The following is a 22,137-nucleotide window of genomic DNA, read 5'->3' on the forward strand; positions in this document are numbered from 1 at the left end:
TGAAACCTTTATTTTCAACACTTTGTGTTCTTGGACAGATTTGTGTGCATCTTTGGAAGTGGCTTAGTGAGTTGCAGTGAATGGTGGGACATAATGGTACCCCCCGCAATGGTGATGAGTGTGGAAGGAATGGCTTGGGCATTGTAGGGATGCTTTATGGTGCTGGTATGGGGTGGTGCCAACCTGGTGCATCATGTGGCAGCCAGGATGTACAGCATCAAGTGAAGTAAATCTGGCCATGGTGAGGCCATCCCTGGCGTCCCGGGCAGCAATGTGGTTGGGTGCTGATGCCCTCTGTCCTGTGCAGCATCAGGTGACTCTGGAGAAGTTGGTGGTGTTGTTCTTGGTGCTGCTGGTGTGCCTGGTGCTGCTGGTGGTGGGATCCTGAGGACTAAGGTGAGAGCGTATAAAGGGCACCCATGCTGATGGATTAGATGGCAGATGAATTTGAGATGACAAAAGTGATCTGTCAATGGTGAGAGAGGTAATGAGGTCAGACTGGATGGAGACTTGTGTAAAGACTTGCAGCATGGTGAATCTGTTGTGGAAATACAGTGAAGAAGAGCTTGTGGCTGAGGGAAGATAGCTCTGTAAGGTGGGAGCTTATATTGGACATCTGAAGCTGTCAACTCAACAGCTGATTCAATGGCCACTGAACTTCCACCTCAGCTTGACAGATGTGGTCTACGACCATTGTGGACCCCGTGGGTAAGTACATAAAATCAAAAGGTGAGCTCAAACATATTCTTAATGATCTCTAAACAAGGTCATAATTACCTGAATTGGGTCCCCCGCCATTGCATGTTGAGTCTGCTCAGCGCTGACAGACCCGACATCGGGGAAAGGTGCGTGGCGGCGGGTTCAGAGCAGGGTCCTGACCCACTGGAGAAAAAAACTTTCCCACCCAACCCGCCTCCAATCGCGTCCGCTGACCCTCCCGGAAAATCTCGGCCAAAGTTTAAAAAAAAATCTTCTCATCTCTCCCCTGGTTCTTTTGCCAATTATCTTACGTTTGTGACCTCTGCTTACCGACCCTGCTAAATTCTATATTTTTACATAGCACTTTGTCAGGTCTCCCAGAAATACCTCAGAAGTTTCCTGTACAATGAACTTCCAGTTCAGTGGCTATAGTTATATAGGCAAACAGTAGAGAAGAACAAAGTCAAAAAAGAAAAACTGAGCAGATAAGACAATCCAGGAATAAGCAGAAAGTTAGAAATATCTATCTATATTGATATGCAGCCTGAAAATTTATCACACCTTGATATCACTCCTCGGTGTCGTACTGCTTGGATGCAATCTTTTATATTCAAGTTATTGCAGTTACAAAGTCCTGATATCTAAATGCAATTGATTTGTTGATTTGCAAATTTATTCTTGCTCAATTCAATTTTTTCACTTAATTAGCTATATATAAATTTGTGTGTGATTCAAATTTACTTATTATTATATGAAAATGTGAAAACATCTTAGAAGGGAATCCTAATCAAACACGTGATTTCCTTTTTCTAACCAATTTCCTGAAATCCCACATTCCAGTGCTGTAGTCTTCTGAAGCCTGGGTTCCTCCTCCACAGTACTGTTAATCTCTGGGGCTTCCTTCACATTGCTGCTAGAGTCCAGGATCACTCCATCAATGCTGCCAAACGCCAAGACCCCCATCAATGCTGCCAAACTCCAAGACCCCCATCAATGCTGCCACACTCCAAGCCCCCCCCATCAATGCTGCTAAACTCCAAGACACCCCTATCAATGCTGCCAAACTCCAAGACACACATCAATGCTGCCAAACTCCAAGACACCCCATCAATGCTGTCAAACTCCAAGCCACCTCCATCAATGCTGCTAAACGCCAAGACCCCCATCAATGCTGCCAAACTCCAAGACCCCCATCAATGCTGCCAAACTCCAAGACCCCATCAATAAGTTGAGTACATGGGTGAAGAAACCTACAATAATAGTCAAGTTCACTGATTTACAGCTTTCACAAAGAAATGGACAGAATCATGGAGCTGGCAATCCAAAATACCAGTAACAGTCCCAGAATAACATGTAATAAAAATGCAATTTGACTAGTACAGTCAACATAAATCAATGGCCTTCATAATAACACTCCTGTTAATTACAAAAGCAAAATACTGCAGATGCTGGAAATATGAAATAATAACAGAAAATGGTGGAGATACTCAGCAGGTCAGGCAGCATCTGTGGAGAGAGAACCAGAGTTAATGTTTCAGGTCGATGACCTTTCATCAGAACTAGAAAAAGTTAAATGTAACAGATTTTAAGCAAGTGCAGGGGCAGGGAAAGGGGGGAGGGGAGGAAAGAACAAAAGGGATGGTCTGTGATAGGCTGGAAGACAGGAATGATTAAATGGCAAAAGGTATGAAAGTACAAAGCAAAAGGAGATGATAATGGGACAAGTAAATAAACAAAAGATGAGTCTAGGTGCAGTGTAAATGGGAATGACAGAATTATCAACAGCTGCCATGTGAAAAAATAGGGGCAGAGGTTATGGTCTGAAATTGTTGAACTCGATGCTGAGTCCAGAAGGCTGTGAAGTGCCTAATCGAAAGATGAGGTGATGTTCCTCGAGCTTACATTCAGCTTTATTGGAACAGGTTAAGAGGCCGAGGATGGAGAGATCAAAGTGGGAGTGGAGAATTAAAGTGACAGGTGACCGGAAGCTCGAGATCACGCTTACGGACTGGACAGAGGTGTTCCGCAAAGCGGTCACTCAATCTGCGTTTGGTCTCCCCAATGTAGAGGAGACCGCATCATGAGCAGCAAATACAGTATGATAAATTGCAAGAAGTACAAGTAAATCACTGTTTCACCTGGAAGGAGTGTTTGGGGCCCTGGACAGTGGGAAAGGTGGAGGTAAAAGGGCAGGTGTTGCATCTCCTGCGCTTGCATGGGAAGGAGCCATGGGTAGGGGAGGGGGTGTTGGGGGTAATTGAGAAGTGGACCAGGGTGTCGTGGAGGGAGTGGTCCCTTCGGAATGCTGAGAGGGGAGGGGGCGGGGGAAAATGTGTTTGGTAGTAGGATCACGCTGGAGGTGGCAGAAATGGCGGAGGATGATCCATTGAATGTGGAGGTGAAAGGTGAGGACAAGGTTCTGGGAGGGAAAGGAAGGGGTGGGAGCAGAAGTGCAGGAAATGGAACAGACACCGTCGTGGGCCATGTCAACCATGGTAGAGGGGAATCCTTGGTTGAGCAAAAAGAAAGACATGTCGGAAGCACTAGTATGGAAGATGGCATCATCAGAACAGCTGCGACGGAGACAGAGAAACTGGTAGAATGCAATAGAGTCCTTACAGGAAGCGGCGTGGGAGGATGTGTAGTCCAGGTAGCTGGGGGAGTCAGTGGACTTATAGTTTGTCGATAACCTGTCCCCAGAAATGGAGACAGAGAAGTTGAGGAAGGGAAAGGAAGAGTCAGATATGGACCATATGAAGGTGAGAGAAGGGTGGAAATTGGAAGCAAAGTGAACTAAATTTTCTAGTTCAGGACGAGAGCAGGAAACAGTTCTTGTCATCAATGTATCGGAAAAAGAGGTGAGGGAGCTGAGACCTGAGTAGGATTGGAACAAAGAACACCTTTAATTTGGAGGAAGTGAGTGGAGTCAAAGGAGAAGTTGTTTAATGTGAGAACAAATTCAGCCAGCGGAGGAGGGTGGTGGTGGATGGGGACTGGTTAGGCCTCTGTTCAAGGAAGAAGCAAAGCACCCTCAGGCCATCCTGGTGGGGGATGGAGGTGTAGAGGGATTGGACGTCCATAGTGAAAAGGAGACGGTTGGGGCCAGGAAACTGGAAACTGTTAAAGTGGTGGAGGGCGTCGGAAGAGTCGCGGATGTAAGTGGAATGGAGATAGGAAGAAATCAGTTCCATGGGGCAAGAACAGGCTGAAATGATGGGTCTACCTGGGCAGTCCTGATGTGACTCTTGGGAAGGAGGTCGAAGCGGGCTGTGCGGGGCCTGTTAATTATATGTTTTGACTCTGTGAACAATGTCATGGAAGATAATTACAAAATATCCTCTCCTCAAGAGTGAAAATAGAAAATATGGAAACAGTTGCTCCTGTGTTTTTTTTCTTGGTGCATTCAATGTGCAGCCAAGAAAATATGCACTTACGAGATCTGTATATAGGGGCAGTAATCAATAATGTTGTCATATTACTCATAGCATCTGTTCTGGAAACATATTTCTGTTTTAAATATTTGAGGTGAATTTTATACTCATTAAATTGAAGGATTTTACCCACTGTTAGCCTCAAGCACTCCACAGCCGATTGTCATTTTAACTCTGCCCTGATAAAATGCTTATCCCAAAACTCGGATGACCCTCCCACTTCTGCTCCAATATGGAATTTTCCACTTCCTACACCAGTAATCCTATGGCCTGTCTGAGTGACATTACCAATTTCAGTGCTAACTAATTCCAACATCAACAGCTTGCACTTATGTAGCGCCTTTAACATAGTAAAACGTCCCAATGCAGACCGAGCCACATAAAGAGATATTAGGACAGGAGACAAAAAGCTTGGTCTACAGCAAAGTGATTCCATGTGAGACAGTAGACGGAGCATGAGGACCAGGAGCCTTTGACACCAATGAAAGCCGAATGCAATTTTTGACTAAAGCAATGAAAGGGATCGAAGGATGATCCCATCCTGTTGACAAACAAGGGACAATGGGCCAAGCATTAAAGCGTGCGACTGACAGCCAACATACTGAAGGGGGCATGCTGCATACAAACTGAGATTGAAGGAGTGGGCCGGACAAAGGAAAGAATTTACTTTTGAGGCAAATAAATCGAGACCGGCAGTCACAATAGGTTGTCATGTTATAGGGTATGACGTAAGAAACGACTCGGCACTTGGTCTAAGCGTTAAACAAAGTTTTGATCAACTGTTTTACAACATGGCGATCTAGTTGTGTCCTTCACTAGTTCCTGTTAAAGAATGTCCTGCACAAGCTGGGCCCATGCCCGAGTATTTATACTCTCCCTGGACAGCGCCACCAGCAGGCCACCCAGTATTATTTCATAAGTCATTTCCACATGAATGACAAGGTTCATGTCAGGGTATATTTTGGGTCTGTGCCAGTGGCAATCTAGCTTATGCCAGTGTCCACCAGAAAATATAGGCCTACCTATTTGCTTCTGGAAGCTGCCATTGCATCAACCCAGCTTGAGGTGCCACAAATAGTTAAAAGCTCTTGGATTTAAAATTGAAGTGCCCTATAACTGCCATAAATTAATTTTACCCTCACTCCCCTACCTAATATACAGATGAAAATAAAATAACCTTCCTGGAGCCAACCATTATGAAGATGTTCAGGCAGGGCTCAATTTCAAGATTGCACAGTTTGTGTACACACATTGCTGACCTTCTGTTCTTCACTCCTGAGTATCTCTCAGCTCCAGCGCTGGAAGCCAGAGGCGGAGAGTGTGGGACAGGGGATTAAGGACAAGCACGTGGGCCTTCTTTAGATTGCCTCCTGCTGAAAAAAAAAAGCTGGAATATGTTCATAACAGATAGTGGTGGAAAGAATCTATTTGATTTTTAGTTTTACTTCAGCGACCACCTCAGAATGAATAGTTTTCTGATGACCACAACCATTACAGCTTTAATACTGCAAGTGTGTGATTGAGGTGGTGCAAAAGGAGCAGGACGAATATAAAACCAGATGCAAGAGTTATTTTAAAAAAAAGATTAGCTTGAGTTGCCTGATCTGATGTCATACACAACTCGATAAATGGTGCTGCTTTGTAAGTGAATTCTTTAACTTGAACAAAAGGAGTAGAAAATCCCTCTCTCCTTCTTGAAGGCGCTCCTTAAAACCTACCTCTTTAACCAAGATTTTTGGTCATCTGTCCTAATATTGCCTCCTGTGGCACAGTGTCCGATTTTGTTTGATAACGCTCCTGTGAAGCGCCTTATAACGTTTTACTACATTAAAGGTGCTATATACCATCTCCAAGTCACACACCTTCCTGACTTGGAAGTATATCGTCGATCCTTCATCGTCGCTGGGTCAAAATCCTGGAACTCCCTCCCTAACAGCACTGTGGGAGTACCATCACCACACGGACAGCTGTGGTTCAAGAAGGCGGCTCACCACCACCTTCTCAAGGGCAATTAGGGATGGGCAATAAATGTTGGCCTTGCCAGCGACGCCCAGATCCCATAAACGAATAAAAAAATATATATACATAAATGCAAGTTGTTGTTGATGATGTTGGAAAAACATGAGCCAGGGATCAACTATTGGAAAGCAATATTAACTTACTTACCAATTTGGCTGATGTCTCTAATTGGTTTGTGCCGATAAATGGAGGCTGTTATTTACATTAATGTTAATGACAGTTCTGAGATTGGGAAATCATTTTATTTTCCCCCATATATCTAACAAAGGTGTGCCATGAAGATCAAGAAAGGTTCTGATTTAACAGAATAAAGATTTTGGACTTGGGGGAATCCAACACGAAAAAAAAAGATTAATGAGAGTTGACCTCTCTGGGATGGGTCACGTGGCTTTCTATGCCCATGATTAATTGTGCGATAATTGAATGAATCCTGGTAATGCAGTGCGCCTGCTGGCTGAATTAAGAAAAGCTTGATCCGAAGTAGCTGTCACAGATAGCAGTCCCACTACTGACTGCTTTAACCAGCCTTAGACAGGTTTAATTTCTTAATGTAATCCATGAAGGAATAGGAAATTATTGTTGATGGAAGATCAAGTAAGTTTGTCAGTAAGCATGTAGGAAAACAGCAGACGGTTTGGCTTTTTAAGCAACAAATTAATTAATGGTTCTAATTAGCTTGATATATTTAACTAATTTGTTATGACACTGCTTGTATTGTTGCTGTACTGATCTAATTCATGTAATGAACGGTCTGGAGAGTGTTCAAAACTTTAATGCTGTAATCCTTCAGTGAGTATTCGAGCCTTTCAAAAATAATGCTGTTCAATTTCATTAGGTGCATTGAAAATGATCTCCTCTGACACGTCTCGGTTACTGAGTGCTGATACTAGCAATGGACCTAAAACCTTTCCCACTGTGATAAGGTTTTTTGGTCATCCGCTAAACCAAAGAATAGCCAAGACTCTATGCAAAGTTCATTCTGAATGTTTCGGAGGCTTGACTATTTAAAGTTTACTAGAAGCTGCCCTCTCTACGCTCCTACACATCGCAGCACTTCAAGCTTACTCTGCTGGGCCCTCTTCCCACTATGCTGCTGTATGCTTGCTGACCCATCATGAAAGAAGAAAGATTTGCACCTATACAGCGTCTTTCATGACCACAGGACATCCCAAAATCTCAGGCAGCCAACCAAGTGTAGTCATAGAAACATAGAAGATAGGAGCAGGAGTAGGTCATTCGGCCCCTCGAGCCTGTTCTGCCATTTAATGAGATCGTGGCTGATCATCCAAATTCAGGACCCTGTTCCTGCTTTCTCCCATATCCCTTGATCCTTTTAGCCTTAAGAAATATATCTAACTCCTTCTTGAATATATTTAATGAATTGGCCTCAACTGCCTTCTGTGGTAGAGAATTCCACAGGTTCACCACTCTCTGGGTGAAGAAATTCCTCCTCATCTCTGTCCTAAATGGCTTACCCCTTATCTTTAGACTGTGACCCCTGGTTCTGGACTCCCCCGCCATCGGGAACATCCTTCTTGCACCTAGTCTGTCTAGTCCTCACAGAATCACAGAATCACAGAAACCCCACAGTGCAGATAGAGGCCATTTCGGCCCATCGAGCCTGCACCGACACATATCCCACCCGATCCCCGTAACCCCTACACCAACACATATCCCACCCTATCCCCGCGTATTTAATCCCCCTAACACTAAGGGTCAATTTTTCATAGCCAATCAACCTAACCCGCACATCTTTGGACTGTGGGAGGAAACCGGAGCACCCGGAGGAAACCCACGCAAACACGGGGAGAATGTGCAAACTCCACACAGACAGGCACCCGAGGCCAGATTCGAACCCGGGTCTCTGGCGCTGTGAGGCAACAGTGCTAACCACTATGCCACCATCCTGTTAGAAATTTATAAGTTTCAATGAGATCCCCTCTCATTCTTCCAAACTCTAGCGAATATAAGCACAATCGACCCAATCTCTCCTCATACGTCATTCCTGCCATCCCAGGTATCAGCCTGGTGAATCTTCGCTGCACTCCCTCCATGGCAAGAATATCCTTCCTCAGATAAGGCGACCAAAACTGTACACAATACTCAAGGTGTGGCCTCACCAAGGCCCTGTACAACAGCAGCAAGACATCCTTGCTCCTGTACTCGAATCCTCTCGCTATGAAGGCCAACATACCATTTGCCTTCTTAACCACCTGCTGCACCTGCATGCTTACCTTCAGCGACTGGTGCACAAGGACACCCAGGTCTCGTTGCACTTCCCCTTCTCCCAATCTATTGCCATTCAGATAATAATCTGCCTTCCTGTTTTTACCACCAAAGTGGATAACCTTGCATTTATCCACATTATACTGCATCTGCCATGCATCTGCCCAATCACCCAACACTGTTGTAATGTAGGAAACGCAGCAGCCAATTTGCCCACAGCAAGCTCCCACAAACCGCAATGGAATATATGACCAGGTAACCTGTTTTAGTGATAAAATATTTCTGTTATATCTTTTGTTTTAAATTGCAAGTGAGCAAAGATAGTGGAATTTGTAAATTGGAGCCATAGCTGATGTTTCTATTGAGTTCTCCTTTGCCTTAAGAGATGGTTGTCGAGTGAACATGGAATTCTGGCTGGAGGTGTTACATGTTAATTGCACAGAAATTCCTGTCTGATATTTGTTGGCATATGCGATGGCTCGCTGATATGTTAAGGCTGATTTTAACTCCTGGCGGGAATGGACGTTAATCCCAAGCGCAAGAGTGATTCGGAGACCTGGTAGATTTTAGCCGCTGGGTCTCGTCTGAATCCTGATGGTCAGCCGCTTGTCCGTTTCTGGGAGAAAGCAGCAGCTGGCCGACGGGGGGAGGACGAAGATCCAGTGGCCCGAAGGCCACTTGCTGGCAGCGAGGTAAGTTCAGGAGCAGGGTGTGTTCTGAGGGTCCCACCTCTGGGGGAAAGTGCGGGGGGAGTGCCCAGGTGAGACCCAAGCAGCTGAAGCCTGGACTTTAGTTACTAGGCCAGGAAGAGCACTCAAGTTCGTCCAGGCACCACGAAGGAAAGTTATTATTACTTAGCAGGCCTCACTGGCTTTCCAAAAGGTTCACCTGTGCTCAGGGTGCTCGACTCGGGAGTGGGTTAAAATACCATCCACGTCCCATGTAGGGCACGGAACACTGATTTGCATTTACTAAAGTGGCTCCCTCCAGAGTCGGGCGCCAAAGCCAGCAGCGTTAAAATGGCAGCTCGGCAGAAACGGAATAGGAAAGGGAGCCACTCCCCGCTCCTTTCCTGCTGATCGGAGAGTTCAAACTCCCCCTATTGATAGTGAAATCCTGGGATCACAACAGAGAACCTTTACTTTGTACAATTTTGCTGTACTGCCATATGATCCTCCTTTCTTCAGCAATTGGACTGAGTGAACATTCTTACAAGGCTCAGGCTTTGGGCCAACAAATGGCTTTATTTACAGATGAAAGAACAGTAAACAGTATAACACAATGGAACATGCATTAAGCTACCCTCTTTGATACATAAAATATTAAAGACACCAATCTCTTTCCCTCTAAACATAGACTAAAATATACTCTCACTTTTTGCCCTGTTTGAAATTCCCAAGATTCACAACCCTGGTTCTGAAGTAAGATAATTCTTCCAGTTCTGAAATGGCTTATGCATGATTCTATAGCTGAGCAATGCAGATGATTATTGCACAATACATCCTATCAAAAGCTTGAGTCTGCTTATTCTTGCAGGGTTCGGTACAAATGGCTTTCAGCAGGTGATTATCTACATTTATTATGAAGAAATTTTTCCTCATCTCAGTCCTAAATGGCCGACCCCTTATCCTAAGACTGTTCCATTGAAACTCAACAGAAGCTCGAGACACAGCACATCATCTTTCGATTAGGCACTTCCCAATCTTCCGGGCTCAACACTGAGTTGAACAATTTCAGATCATAACTACTGCTCCCATTTTTTCTGGACAGCAGGTGCTGGTAATGGTTCTGCTGTTGCCATTTACAGCTCCTCTAGACCCATCTTTTGTTTCTTTACTTGTCCCATTACCATCTCCTTTTGCCTCGCACCATCATCCCTTTTGTCACTTAATCACTCCTGCCTTCCACCCTACCACAGACCTTCCCTTGTGTTCTTTCCTCTCCTCCCCCTCTCCCTGCCTCTGTACTTGCTTAAAAACTGTTACATCTCGAACTTCTGCAGGTTCTGATGAAAGGTCGTCGACCTGAAACGTTAACTCTATTTCTCTCTCTCCACAGATGCTGCCTGACCTGCTGAGTATTTCCAGCATTTTCTGTTTTCATTTCAGATTTCCAGCATCCGCAGTATTTTGGCTTTCACCTTCTTACCTAACTGGGTTGCAAAATATATTTATAAGTATTCCTTAGCTGGTCAAGAACTGCCAGTAAAAGTTAGAGCTCATTCTGTGTCCACTCACTGCACCAACAAAGTGTTTTTTTAACAGAAAGCCATCAGCTGAAACCAGACAGTTTGGGTGCAAGCATTTCACCAAGATTGTGTTTGTATTGCCCACCCAATGGTTGTCTGAGGTGTTAACTTGTTAATCAATCAAGACCATAAATCTTTGCTGTTGTCAAGTATTGGTTATCCATTCCATATTGCTGAATGGCTGTTTGATCCAACATATTGGCTCGTATTTTGTGTTGAGAATAATGGTGAGGCTAATCTAGATGAGGGAGGAGGCATTGCTGGATCCGGTTCTGGGGAATGAGGTATAATCAAGTGGAGCAAGTGTCAGTAGGTGAACATTTAGGGAACAGTGATCATAGTATCATAAGGTTCAGGTTAGCTATGGAAAAGGACAGGGAGCAATCAGGAGTAAAAATGTTTAACTTGGGGAAGGCCAATTTCAGTGGGATGAGAACGGATCTGGCCCGGGTAAACTGGAATCAAAGATTGGCAGGAAAAAATGTAATGGAACAATGGGCTGCCTTTAAAGAGGAAATAGTTCAGGTGCAGTTGAGGTACATTCCTACTAGGGGGTAAGTCAGGGCAACTAAAGTCAGGGCTCCTGAGATGACGAAAGAGATAGTGAATATGATGAAGCAGATAAAGAGCGTGTATGACAGATGTCAGGTTGCAAATACATCTGAGAATCAGGCTGAATGTAGGAAGGTCAGAGGAGAAGTGAAAAAGAAAATAAGAGGGGCAAAGAGAGGGTATGAGAATAGAATGGCAGCCAACATAAAAGATAACCCAAAAGTCTTCTATAGGCATATAAATAGTAAAAGGGTAGTAAGAGGAGAGGTGGGGCCGGTTCGGGACCAAAAAGGAGACCTATGCATGGAGGCAGAGGGCATGGCTGAGGTACTAAATGAGTACTTTGCATTTGTCTTCACCAAGGAAGAGGTGCTGCCATAGACATAGTGAAAGAGGAGGTAGTGGAGATACTTGATAGGATAAAAATTGATAAAGAGGAGGTATTAGAAAGGCTGGCTGTGCTTAAAGTAGATAAGTCACCAGGAGCGGATGGGATGCATCCTAGGATGCTGAGGGAATTGAGGGAGGAAATCGCGGAGGTACTGGCCATAATATTCCAATCCTCCTTAGATACGGGGGTGGTGCCAGAGTTCTGGAGAATTGCAAATGTTACACCATTTTTCAAAAAAGGGTGTAAAGATAAACCCAGCAACTACAAGTCAGTCAGTTTGACCTTGGTAGTAGGGAAGCTTTTAGAAACAGTAATCAGGGACAAAATTAACAGTCACTTGGACAAGTGTGTATTAATTAAGGAAAACCAGCATGAATTTGTTAAAGGCAAATCGTGTTTAACTAACTTGATTGAGTTCTTTGATGAGGTAACAGAAAGGGTTGATGAGGGCAATGCGGTTGATGTGGTGTACATGGATTTCCAAAAGGCGTTCGACAAAGTGCCACATAATAGGCTTGCCAGCAAAGTTGTAGCCCATGGAATAAAAGGGACAGTGGCAGCATTGATATGAAATTGGCTAAGTGACAGAAAACAGATTAGTGGTGAACGGTTGTTTTTTGGACTGGAGGAAGGTATACAGTGGGGTTCCCCAGGGGTCGGTTCTAGGGCCACTGCTTTTCTTGATATATATTAATGGCTTGGATGTGGGTGTACAGGGTACAATTTCAAAATTTGCAGATTACACAAAACTTGGAAGTATAGTCAACAGTGAGGAGGAGAGTGATAGACTTCAGGAAGGCATAGACAGGTTGGTGAAATGGGCAGACACGTGGCAGATGAAATTTAACACAGGAAAGTGTGAAGTGATACATTTTGGTAGAAAGAATGAGGAGAGGACATATAAACTAAATGGTACAATTCTGAAGGGGGTGCACGAACAGAGAGACCTGGGGGTATGTGTGCACAAATCGTTGAAGGTGGCAGTGCAGGTTGAGAAAGCAGTTAAAAAGGCTTACGGAATCCTGGGCTTCATAAATAGAGGTATAGAGTACAAAAGTTTGGAAATTATGATGAACCTGTATAAAACACGTGTTTGGCCCCAACTGGAGTATTGTGTCCAATTCTGGGCACCACACTTTAGGAAGGATATGAAGGCCTTAGAGAGGGTGCAGAAAGGATTTACGAGAATTATTCCAGGAATGGGGGACTTCAGTTACATTGATAGACTGGAGAAACTGGGGTTGTTCTCCTTGGAGCATAGAAGATTGAGAGGAGATTTCATAGAGGTGTTCAAAATCATGAGGGGTCTGGACAGAGTAGATAGACGAAAACTGTTCCCATTGGCAGAAGGGTCGAGAACCAGAGGAGACAGATTTAAGGTGATTGGCAAAAGAACCAAAGGCCACGTAAGAAAAAAACTTTATTACGCAGCGAGTGGTTAAGATCTGGAATGCCCTGCCTGAAAGGGTGGTGGAGGCAGATTCAATCACGGCTTTCAAAAGGGAGTTGGATAAGTACATGAAGGAAAGAAATTTGCAGGGGAAAGCGCGGGGGAGTGAGACTAGCTGAAGTGCTCTTCCAGAGAGCCGGCACGGGCTCGACGGGCTGAATGACCTTCTTCCGTGCTGTAACCAGTCTATGATCCTATTCTATGATTCTGTGCTGGCTGGAAGATTTTCGTGTGAAACGCCTTGGGATGTTTTACTATGTTAAAGCCGCGTTATAAATGCAAGTTGTTGTTGTTAATAGCATTCTGGCTTTGTTCCCATGATTCTCCTTACCATGTATTCCTGACCTCTGTTATACCATCAGCGGAACCCCCACCACCCCCCCCCGAGCAGAGGCTAACTGGCTCCCCACATGGGTGAAATAAAAATTAAGGGAAGGCCACATTTGCTCATCCTCAAACACTCCCTTGTAGCTAGATATGATAGGTAGCTTTGGCAACTGCGAAAGTGGAAGGAAGATAGAAAATAGCTCTCATTAAAAAAAGTTCAGTGTAAAATCATATGCTGTAACATAGCAAAAGGATGGATTAGGGATCTTAGAGTTGGAGGAGATTAAGGGTAATTGAACTGAAGAACAATCCTTTCTAACTATAATTTATGTGCTTGAGCAGTAGAATTTGTATACATTATCCCTTAACATACAGTTACATTGAGAAGGTTGAGAGCTCTCCAATGATATAGTGTTAGACTCGCCTCAGCAGCAGTCCATTTAGAAGCAATAGATACAATGCTTTGATGTTTTGGAATGCATAATGAAAACAAATGAAGCATATTCACAATCCTGGAATTCATTACAATTAACAGTGAATGAATTGGAGTATTGCAATCTGTCAGAACTCGAGGGCGAGGCAGAGCAACGAATAATTGAAAGTTTGCTTAGCTACCAATGAGACCTGTGCAATTTTATTTGCCAATTAGACCTGATTTATAGATAACCTTCCCTTTGTGTCTAATTCATTATAACTGAAGAATTATTCCAACCTGGGTAAGTTACAGCACTACTTTATACAGAAAGGTTTCAACAGTAGTGTGGAGCGGTGTCTTTGATGACAAATTTACTTCCTGAAAGGGAAAAGCCAAACTCAGCACAATTTTACTTGGACACGCTATACAGTCCTCCATTACCTACTCCAGAGTAAAAAGTAGCCATTATGTACTTTGGCAGTTGTTGCAGGAATCATCCATATACCAGTCTACATATGCAGGAAATACATCCAGGGCTTGTATACTGCGGGGTTACTAACTGTTTGCGAAGGGCCACTACTGACTCTTTTTTTTATTCATTCAGGGGATGTGGGTGTCACTGGCAAGGCCAGCATTTATTGGCCAAACCCTAATTGTCCTTAAGAAGGTGGTGGTGAGCCGCCTTCTTGAACTGCTGCTGTCCGTGTGGTGAAGGTACTCCCGCAGTGCTGTGAGGCAGGGACTTCCAGGATTTTGACCCAGAAACGATAAAGGAATGGTGATATATTTCCAAGTTAAGATGGTGTGTGACTTGGAGGGGAACTTGAAGGTGGTGGTGTTCCCATGCGCCTGCTGCCGATTGTCCTTCTCGGTGGCAGGTGAATGAGATTGACAGTTTTTTTATTAGGTAAGCACATCATGGGCTATGGATCAAAGGCAGGTAAATGGAGTTGAGGTACAGGTTAGCCATGACATAACTGAATGGCCGTACAAACTCAAGGAGCTGTATGGCCTGCTCTTGTTCCTATGTTAGACCGAATTGGAAACAAAATCTAAATTCAGTTAGGCCTGTAGTTAAGGCCATCAACAGTCTGCATTTATTATCGGAAACAGATTAACACAGCCATCGAGGCTGGACAAGCCCATCAAGGAACTTTCAGGACAATACAAGTCAATTATCGGGCCGGTAGATGTGATTACCGGCCATCTAAAAACCAGTTCGTATGAATTGCTACCATTATTTTAACTAGCCCGCCAAAATTAAAACAAAGAACTAACCTGATTTGGCGTGCAGATAAGGGTTTTTGACAAAGTTATAATTGAAGGCCCCGGGTAGCAAACACTCTCTCTGCCCTGCTCTGCTCTTCTCTTCTCTTCTCCCTCTGCCTGCCCTCATGGCTGCCGCTCTTTCCCCGTCCCACGCTTACCCCCTGGCCGTTGCCCTTGCCTGTTGCCACTCCATCAGCCCCGGCATTACATCGAGCGGACACGGACAAATTCAGGCCAGGCAAGGCGGGACGCGATGAGGGGAGGAGGGAAGACCAACTGAGGAAGACCAACTGAGGGTAGGCTTCGAATCATCGGGCCTTCAGCCTCAGCCAACCTGCGACTATCTTCATGCTAACTCAAGCTGTCGGCTGTCAACGAAGGACCATCCCTGCAAGGTAAAGTACCCAAGCAGAGACTTTAACTTTGGGGTACTCACACCTGGACAACGCCCTTGCAGCGCCTGGAGCCCACATGATGACGGCAGGCTCCAGAGAGCACCAAGAGCGAACCCCGAACCCAACCGCTGTTTTGTGTCTAACAAACCCTTTTGATTGGTGAGCATGAAGTTCTGACCCCTCATAGCTTAACCTAGTTAGGTATAGGGGGTGGGATAAGGATAAGGGGATTGTTAAGATAGTTGTTTTCCCTCGATGTGCCGTGTGTTCCCCATTCCCTGTATAAGTATATAAGTATAGTATTATTATGACTCTTTTGTAATTTTTGCCTACAGAAGTGTACACCAGTAATTTTTCCATAAGATTGTATCAAGTTTTCCTCTTCAATAAAATTTTGGTTTTGTTTGCATCCAACCACCTGTCTACTCGAGTCTTCTCTATACTGCCGCCTTGTACCTAAGTCCGGTGTCTAGAACCCAGGGGCGTGGGAGCGATTCGAACCGCTCACAAAACAATCAGGGGCATAACTGACTGGGCGCACGCACGCGCCAGGCAACACCGCCACCCGCCACCCCATACACTCCCTATCTCTGTAACCACCTCCAGCCCTACAACCCCCCAAGAGCTCTCTGCTCCTCCAATTCTGGCCTCATGCGAATCCCTGATTTTCACCATTGGCAGCCGTGCCTTCACCTGCCTAGGCCCTAAGCTTTGGAATTCCCTTTCTAAACCTCTGTGCCTCTCTACCACGCTCTCCTCCTTAAAACCTACCACTTTGACCAAGCTTTTGGTCATATATCCTAATAACTCCTTATGTGGCTTGGTGTCAAATTTTGTTTGATAACGTTCCTGTGAAGTACCCTGGAGTGTTTTAATATGTTAAAGGCGCTATATAAATAGTTGTTGTTGTGGGCTACCACTGTCTTTCAGAGATTTTCTTGCTTGTCTTAGGCAGTCAGAGAAGAATTTCCTCAACTTTTCCCTGAGTTGACCATAAGATGTTTCCTCTGGTTTTTCATCACGCTGTGTGCTCCAGGGTGGGTCAGTGGCGTGCATGGTTGCACCATGTCTTGCTGGGGAGAGCCTGATAATATTTTACTGGCCTTTCCATATGTTTATGCTAGTAAAAAAAATGAGTAAAGAATCCTCAAAATTATAAAAGTGAGTCCATTTTAATATGTTTGCAGCATTCCCAGCACGTAGCATTGGAAGTGCCGTATGAGTCAGCGAAGAGAATGATGGGGAAGGGCAACTTTCCACCCTTACATTGCTGCTATTTTTTTTCTTGGAAGGATGGGAGGCTCTTAGTTCCCTTGCAGGATGTAGCCACTGGAAGAGAAAGAAGTGGCCAGGAAGGCATGGTAGTGCTACGGGGAGGACTACTTAGTATTTTTTTCTTGTTAAAATGGCACGCTCCTGAAGTTCCACATCCAAACAGATGCTCAGCATCTGGGGCACTGCTCAGACCCTCCAGCCACGCTGTGGGGCTTTGGCCTAGCTTTCATACCAACCAGTGGCCTAATCAACCTTTGCACACATTCACTGTGTAGGAGTTCTGTGCCAACTATGAAATCAGTGGGGCTTATGGAACTTGGAGTGAACAGATTTTGAATATGGCTGTGGCCTTTTGACCAAATACTGAGAAGTCACCAGTACCCAAAGCATTGCAGACCCCTAGCCTTGCATTTTAGACGTCAGGGTGCAAAATTAAGGCACTCTCCGCAACATGTCCAACAGCACATACACAAAAACATAATGGGGCAGAAATTCGGATCGGGGGCTTGCCGCGTGTGCAAGCCCCCGATCTGCACTTACCCGACGCGCCTGCCGTTCACCTCCAGGGATGCCTGGAATTCCTTTTTGAAACAGAAGAAACCCGGGCAGCGTCTGACGTCACGCCGCCCAGGAGTGCAGCCAGCGCGAAGCCTGGAGCGCGCTGTGCAACTGAGACACGCCCCTTGAGGTCCCAGTTTAATAGGACACGCCCCCAATGTTTCTCACAAGCTGAAAAGCATTTTTACATGCAGAGCAGCATTTCAAATAGGTTTTTGGTATTTTTATGAAGCTTTTGGTAACTTTTATAAACTTTTAAAAACGTTTACATTATTTTGAAGAATCTGAAGTAGTTTTAAACAGAATTAAAGCAATTTAAAGACTTTTAAAAGCCCTGAAAGAATTTTTTTCATTCCATTTATTTATTTAGCAACGTCGTCGTCATACGTGTCTTCACACTGTTCCCTTTGGGGAACTGTATGAAGTGGTGGAAAGATTTATGGCCATGATTAACGCTCATTCCATGACCGTAACCATCTTTGAACCAGCCATTAGGGTGGTTAGTCCTATGGCGGGAGGGTTTTACGGGCTCCCACAAGCTATACGAGGAGGGGGGGCCACCCACACCCACGGACGCAAATATCCCACTGGATGTCAACCCAGAATTTAGAGCCAGAGCTCCGACTCCACTTGCTGGGACTGTCTGGAGCGGGGTTCGAAACCCTACCCCGTCTGGCCCAGCGGCGGGGATCCTACCGCTACGCCAAAGGCCCACTCCGATTAGCAACGTGAAATGGCTGGAATGAGCACAATTCATGGCATTAAAAGAACTCACAATTGAACTGATGATGACCTCAGCAATCTCCTCAATGAGGTGGAGGCGCAGCGCCTGCTCATCATTGGTAATGAGAAGTCAAAGGCGCCGCAAAAAGGACAGATGATAGCTTGGTCTTTCAAGTGGCAGCATAGGGCTCCAGTCACGGGGAGGGAAAATGCGCAGGAAACGTATGGGTGTCACCTTTTGCACGGAGTGGGCCTTTTGCGTAGCGGTAAGCATCCCCGCCGCTGGGCCAGAAGGAATAGGGTTTCGAACCCCGCTCCAGACAGTCCCGGCAAGTGGAGTCGGAGCTACAACTATAAATTCTGGGTGGACATCCAGCGGGATACTTGCGTCCACGGGTGTGGGTGGCCCCCCCCCCTCAGATGGGTTGTGGGTGATGCGCCTCAATAACTTCAAGACTCAAAGTTAACTGAATAAAACAAGGCTTTTATTAGCAAAGAAAGATGCCTGTGTCTTCACCTAGCGTTCTGCTGTTCTGCTGCAAGACAAGCCTGGGCTTGCCTTAAGTAGGGCCAGGTATGGGCGGAGCCGACACAGCCAATGGGGAGAAAGGGGGCGGTGCCCTATATACAATACAAGGTAAAACACCGGAGCAGGCAATACAATATATGTAGTTAAATACAGAGTCTGATGAATGACATATTTCATCACAGTAAAACCCTCACGCCATAGGACTAACCACCCTAATGGCTGGTATGAAGATGGTTATGGTCACGGAAGGAGCGTTAACGTGGCCAGAAATCCTTCCACCACTTCATACAGTTCCCGAAAGGGAACAGTGTGAGGATACGTACGACGATGACCTCTTGCGCAATGCACCTCCTTGGACCCTCAGTCGCAGATGCGAGGGGGCAAATCGTGCAATTGTTAAATTTTTCATTTTATTGACATGTAAAATGTTGGCCCAGTAATTCCGTTACAAACGCGTGAGTATGGTCGGGGTACTCACGCGTCTAGCTGGAGGAAATGCCGGTTTTCAGCATGCACAGCGCATGCGGGGAAAACCGGCATTTCCTTTCCTCTGAACGAAGGGGTTCAGAGGCAGAACGCGTGCGACTGCACAGGCAGCACGTGTGCAGTAAAATTCGCCGGTTTCATTCATGCTTTCAGTGAGGTTAAGTCCTTACAACTTACACATGAAAAAAGCATGAGTACAGTTGCTCCAGAGGCTGCGGAGGAAGATATATTTTATCGTGGAGCTTCTGAAAGGCAATATTTTTGTTTGGGAAAGGGAGGGAAGTTATTTTAAGAAATGCTGAGGTAAGTTTTAAAGTTTATTTTTGTTTTTTAAAATGGGTTTTCAGTACTGTAGGTAGAAGGAGCAATTGTGGCTATGTGAATTGAATTTGCTGTGTTTATTAAATGTGTAAATGACTCCAACATTTTTAAGAAAGAAACTTTTCATCAGTAATATATTCTTTTAAGTAATTATGTATGTATGTCTGTATATATTCCTTTGCGTATATGTATGTATGTACATATTCCTTTACTTATGTGTATGAATGTATGTATTTAATGATGACTTTCAGAGAAAGTAACTTATTGGAAAATCATAATTAAATACATACATTCATACACATAAGTAAAGGAATATATACATATACGTAAAGGAATATATACGGACATACATACATAATTACTTAAAAGAATATATTACTGATGAAAAGTTTCTTTCTTAAAAATGTTGGCAATGTTACATTACTCATTTTAGAACAGTCATTTTCACATTTAATAAACACAGCAAATTCAATTCACACAGCCACAATTGCTCCTTCTACCTACAGTACTGAAAACCCGTTAAAAAAAAATTAAACTTTAAAACTTACCTCATCATTTCTTAAAATAACTTTCCTCCCTTTCCGAAACAAAAATATTGCCTTTCAGAAGCTCCACGATAAAATATATCTTCCTCCGCAGCCTCTGGAGCAACTTTACACATGCTTTTTTCATGTGTAAGTTGTAAGGACTTAACCTCACTGAATCCATGAATGAAATCAACAAAGTTCACTGCGCACGCGCTGCCTGTGCAGTCGCACGCGCTGTGCCTCTGAACCCCTTCGTTCAGAGGACAGGAAATGCCGGTTTTCCCCGCATGCGCTGTGCATGCTGAAAACTGGCACTTCCTCCGGCCAGACGCGTGAGTACCCCAACCGTACTCACGCGTTTGGAACGGAATTACTGGGCCAATGGAGTGGAAATTCCTCCATGGATGCAGCCCAAAAGTTAGACCCGAAAATGCGTCCATTCCCGCGCCCATTCCGCCAATGTCAAGTTAGGCTCAAATTTCTTGTCAATCTCATTAGAACACACCTGAACATAAAATGGGCATAAATCTGCAGAAATCAGCGTAAACGATCGGGTTGCAAGGAAAGTGCGGAACCCACACCATATACATAAGAACATAAGAAATAAGAGCAGGAGTAGGCCATACGGCCCCTCGAGCCTGCTCCGCCATTCAATAAGATCATGGCTGATCATCGACCTCAACTCCGCTTTCCCGCCTGATCTCCATATCCCTTGATTCCCCCAGAGTCCAAAAATCTATCGATCTCAGCCTTGAATATACTCAAAGACGCAGCATTCACAGCCCTCTGGGGCAGAGAATTCCAAAGATTCACAACCCTCTGAGTGAAGAAATTCCTCCTCATCCGTGTCTTAAATGGCCGACCCCTTATCCTGAGACTATGCCCCCGAGTTCTAGACACTCCAGCCAGGGGAAACAACCTCTCAGCATCTGTCCTGTCAATCCCCTTCAGAATTATTTTTTTTTATGGGATGTGGGCGTCGCTGGCAAGGCCAGTATTTATTGCCCATCCCTAATAGAATAGAATCTTCTGTTTCAATGAGATCACCTCTCATTCTTCTAAACTCCAGAGAGTATAGGCCCATTCTACACAATCTCTCATCATAGGACAGGTCTCTCACCCCAGGAATCAATCTAGTGAACCTTCATTGCACCGCCTCCAAGGCAAGTATATCCTTCCTTAGATAAGGAGACCAAAACTGTGCCCAGTACTCCAAGAGTGGTCTCACCAAGGCCCTGTACAATTGTAGCAAGACTTCCTTACTCTTACACTCCAACCCCCTTGCAATAAAGGCCAACATACCATTTGCCTTCCTTATTGCTTGCTGTGCCTGCACGCTAACTTTCTGTGTTTCTTGCATGAGGACACCTTCTTTAAGTATTTAAGTATTTAAATTTAACATTCAACTCATTTAACCAGCATTCATGCATATCAGGCACAGCAGGTTGAAGAACCTGCAATTGGAGAAGCCTTTCAGTTTTTAATGTGACTTACACTGAGGCCAGAAAAAAGCATTCAAGAAACAGAAAAAACAGAGCAGGATAAAAAAAATTTAAATGCTCAAAAAATTGCAATAAAAGACTAGAGAAATGACTTTGTTTTCTGCTACGCCTGAAAATCCTGTCGTAATTTGAAGAGAGCCTCTGAGCAGGCATATTTACAGGAAACTTGTCTACAGGGATCTGTAGTTTGGAGACGGGGCTGTTGTTATGGGTGGAGATGCATTCTGGCGGAGAATAGACGATCGTAAAGGATTGCGGAGATTTGGGCATATTGGCCCAGAAATTCGGGTCGGAGGCTTCCCGCGGGTGCAAGCCTCCGACCTGCACTTACCTAGCGTGCCAGCCATTGTGCTGTGGGCCCGCGTGGGATTCCGATCCTGGGCCTGCTCCAACTGCCGGTGCGCAGTGCTTGCGTATCCCAGGGGCGCAGTTAGTTTGATGCGTCCCCTGGGATCACGTGGGCCATGGGGAGCCAATCGGAGCAGGGAAATGCCCATTCATAAAATTGACAGGAAGAGCTGTCAAAACTATAAATACTATAAGCCCCAAAACATCACTAAAACTTCAAATAATTTTTTTTTAAATCACATTTTAAAAATAACTATAAATTACATGAAATAACTATTTTAAACAATAATTTAAATTTTTGAAAAAATTAATTACATTTTCTAACGGGGCAAAAAATAAACTTACCTTTCTTTAATGTATTTAAAAATAATAAACCTGTGGAAGAAATGTTTTAATTTTAATGAATTCACCACTTACCTTGTTAAAAGCAGGCCTTGCGCCTGCTT

General features: G+C 44.6%; 1 long non-coding RNA gene across 1 annotated transcript in view; it reads right to left on the minus strand.

The window, feature by feature from the left end:
* LOC147100395 (uncharacterized) overlaps nt 1-17,301 on the minus strand; it is a 66,820-nt gene extending 49,519 nt beyond the window's left edge. Inside the window, exon 1 of the long non-coding RNA XR_015073756.1 lies at nt 17,238-17,301. This is a non-coding gene — a long non-coding RNA (uncharacterized LOC147100395). The remainder of the gene's footprint in view (nt 1-17,237) is intronic.
* Between the last annotated feature and the right edge of the window lie 4,836 nt (nt 17,302-22,137).

This window comes from Somniosus microcephalus, chromosome 26 (assembly GCF_052327205.1).
Source record: "Somniosus microcephalus isolate GS21.2 chromosome 26, FLI_Smic_1.0, whole genome shotgun sequence".
Taxonomy (NCBI): domain Eukaryota; kingdom Metazoa; phylum Chordata; class Chondrichthyes; order Squaliformes; family Somniosidae; genus Somniosus; species Somniosus microcephalus.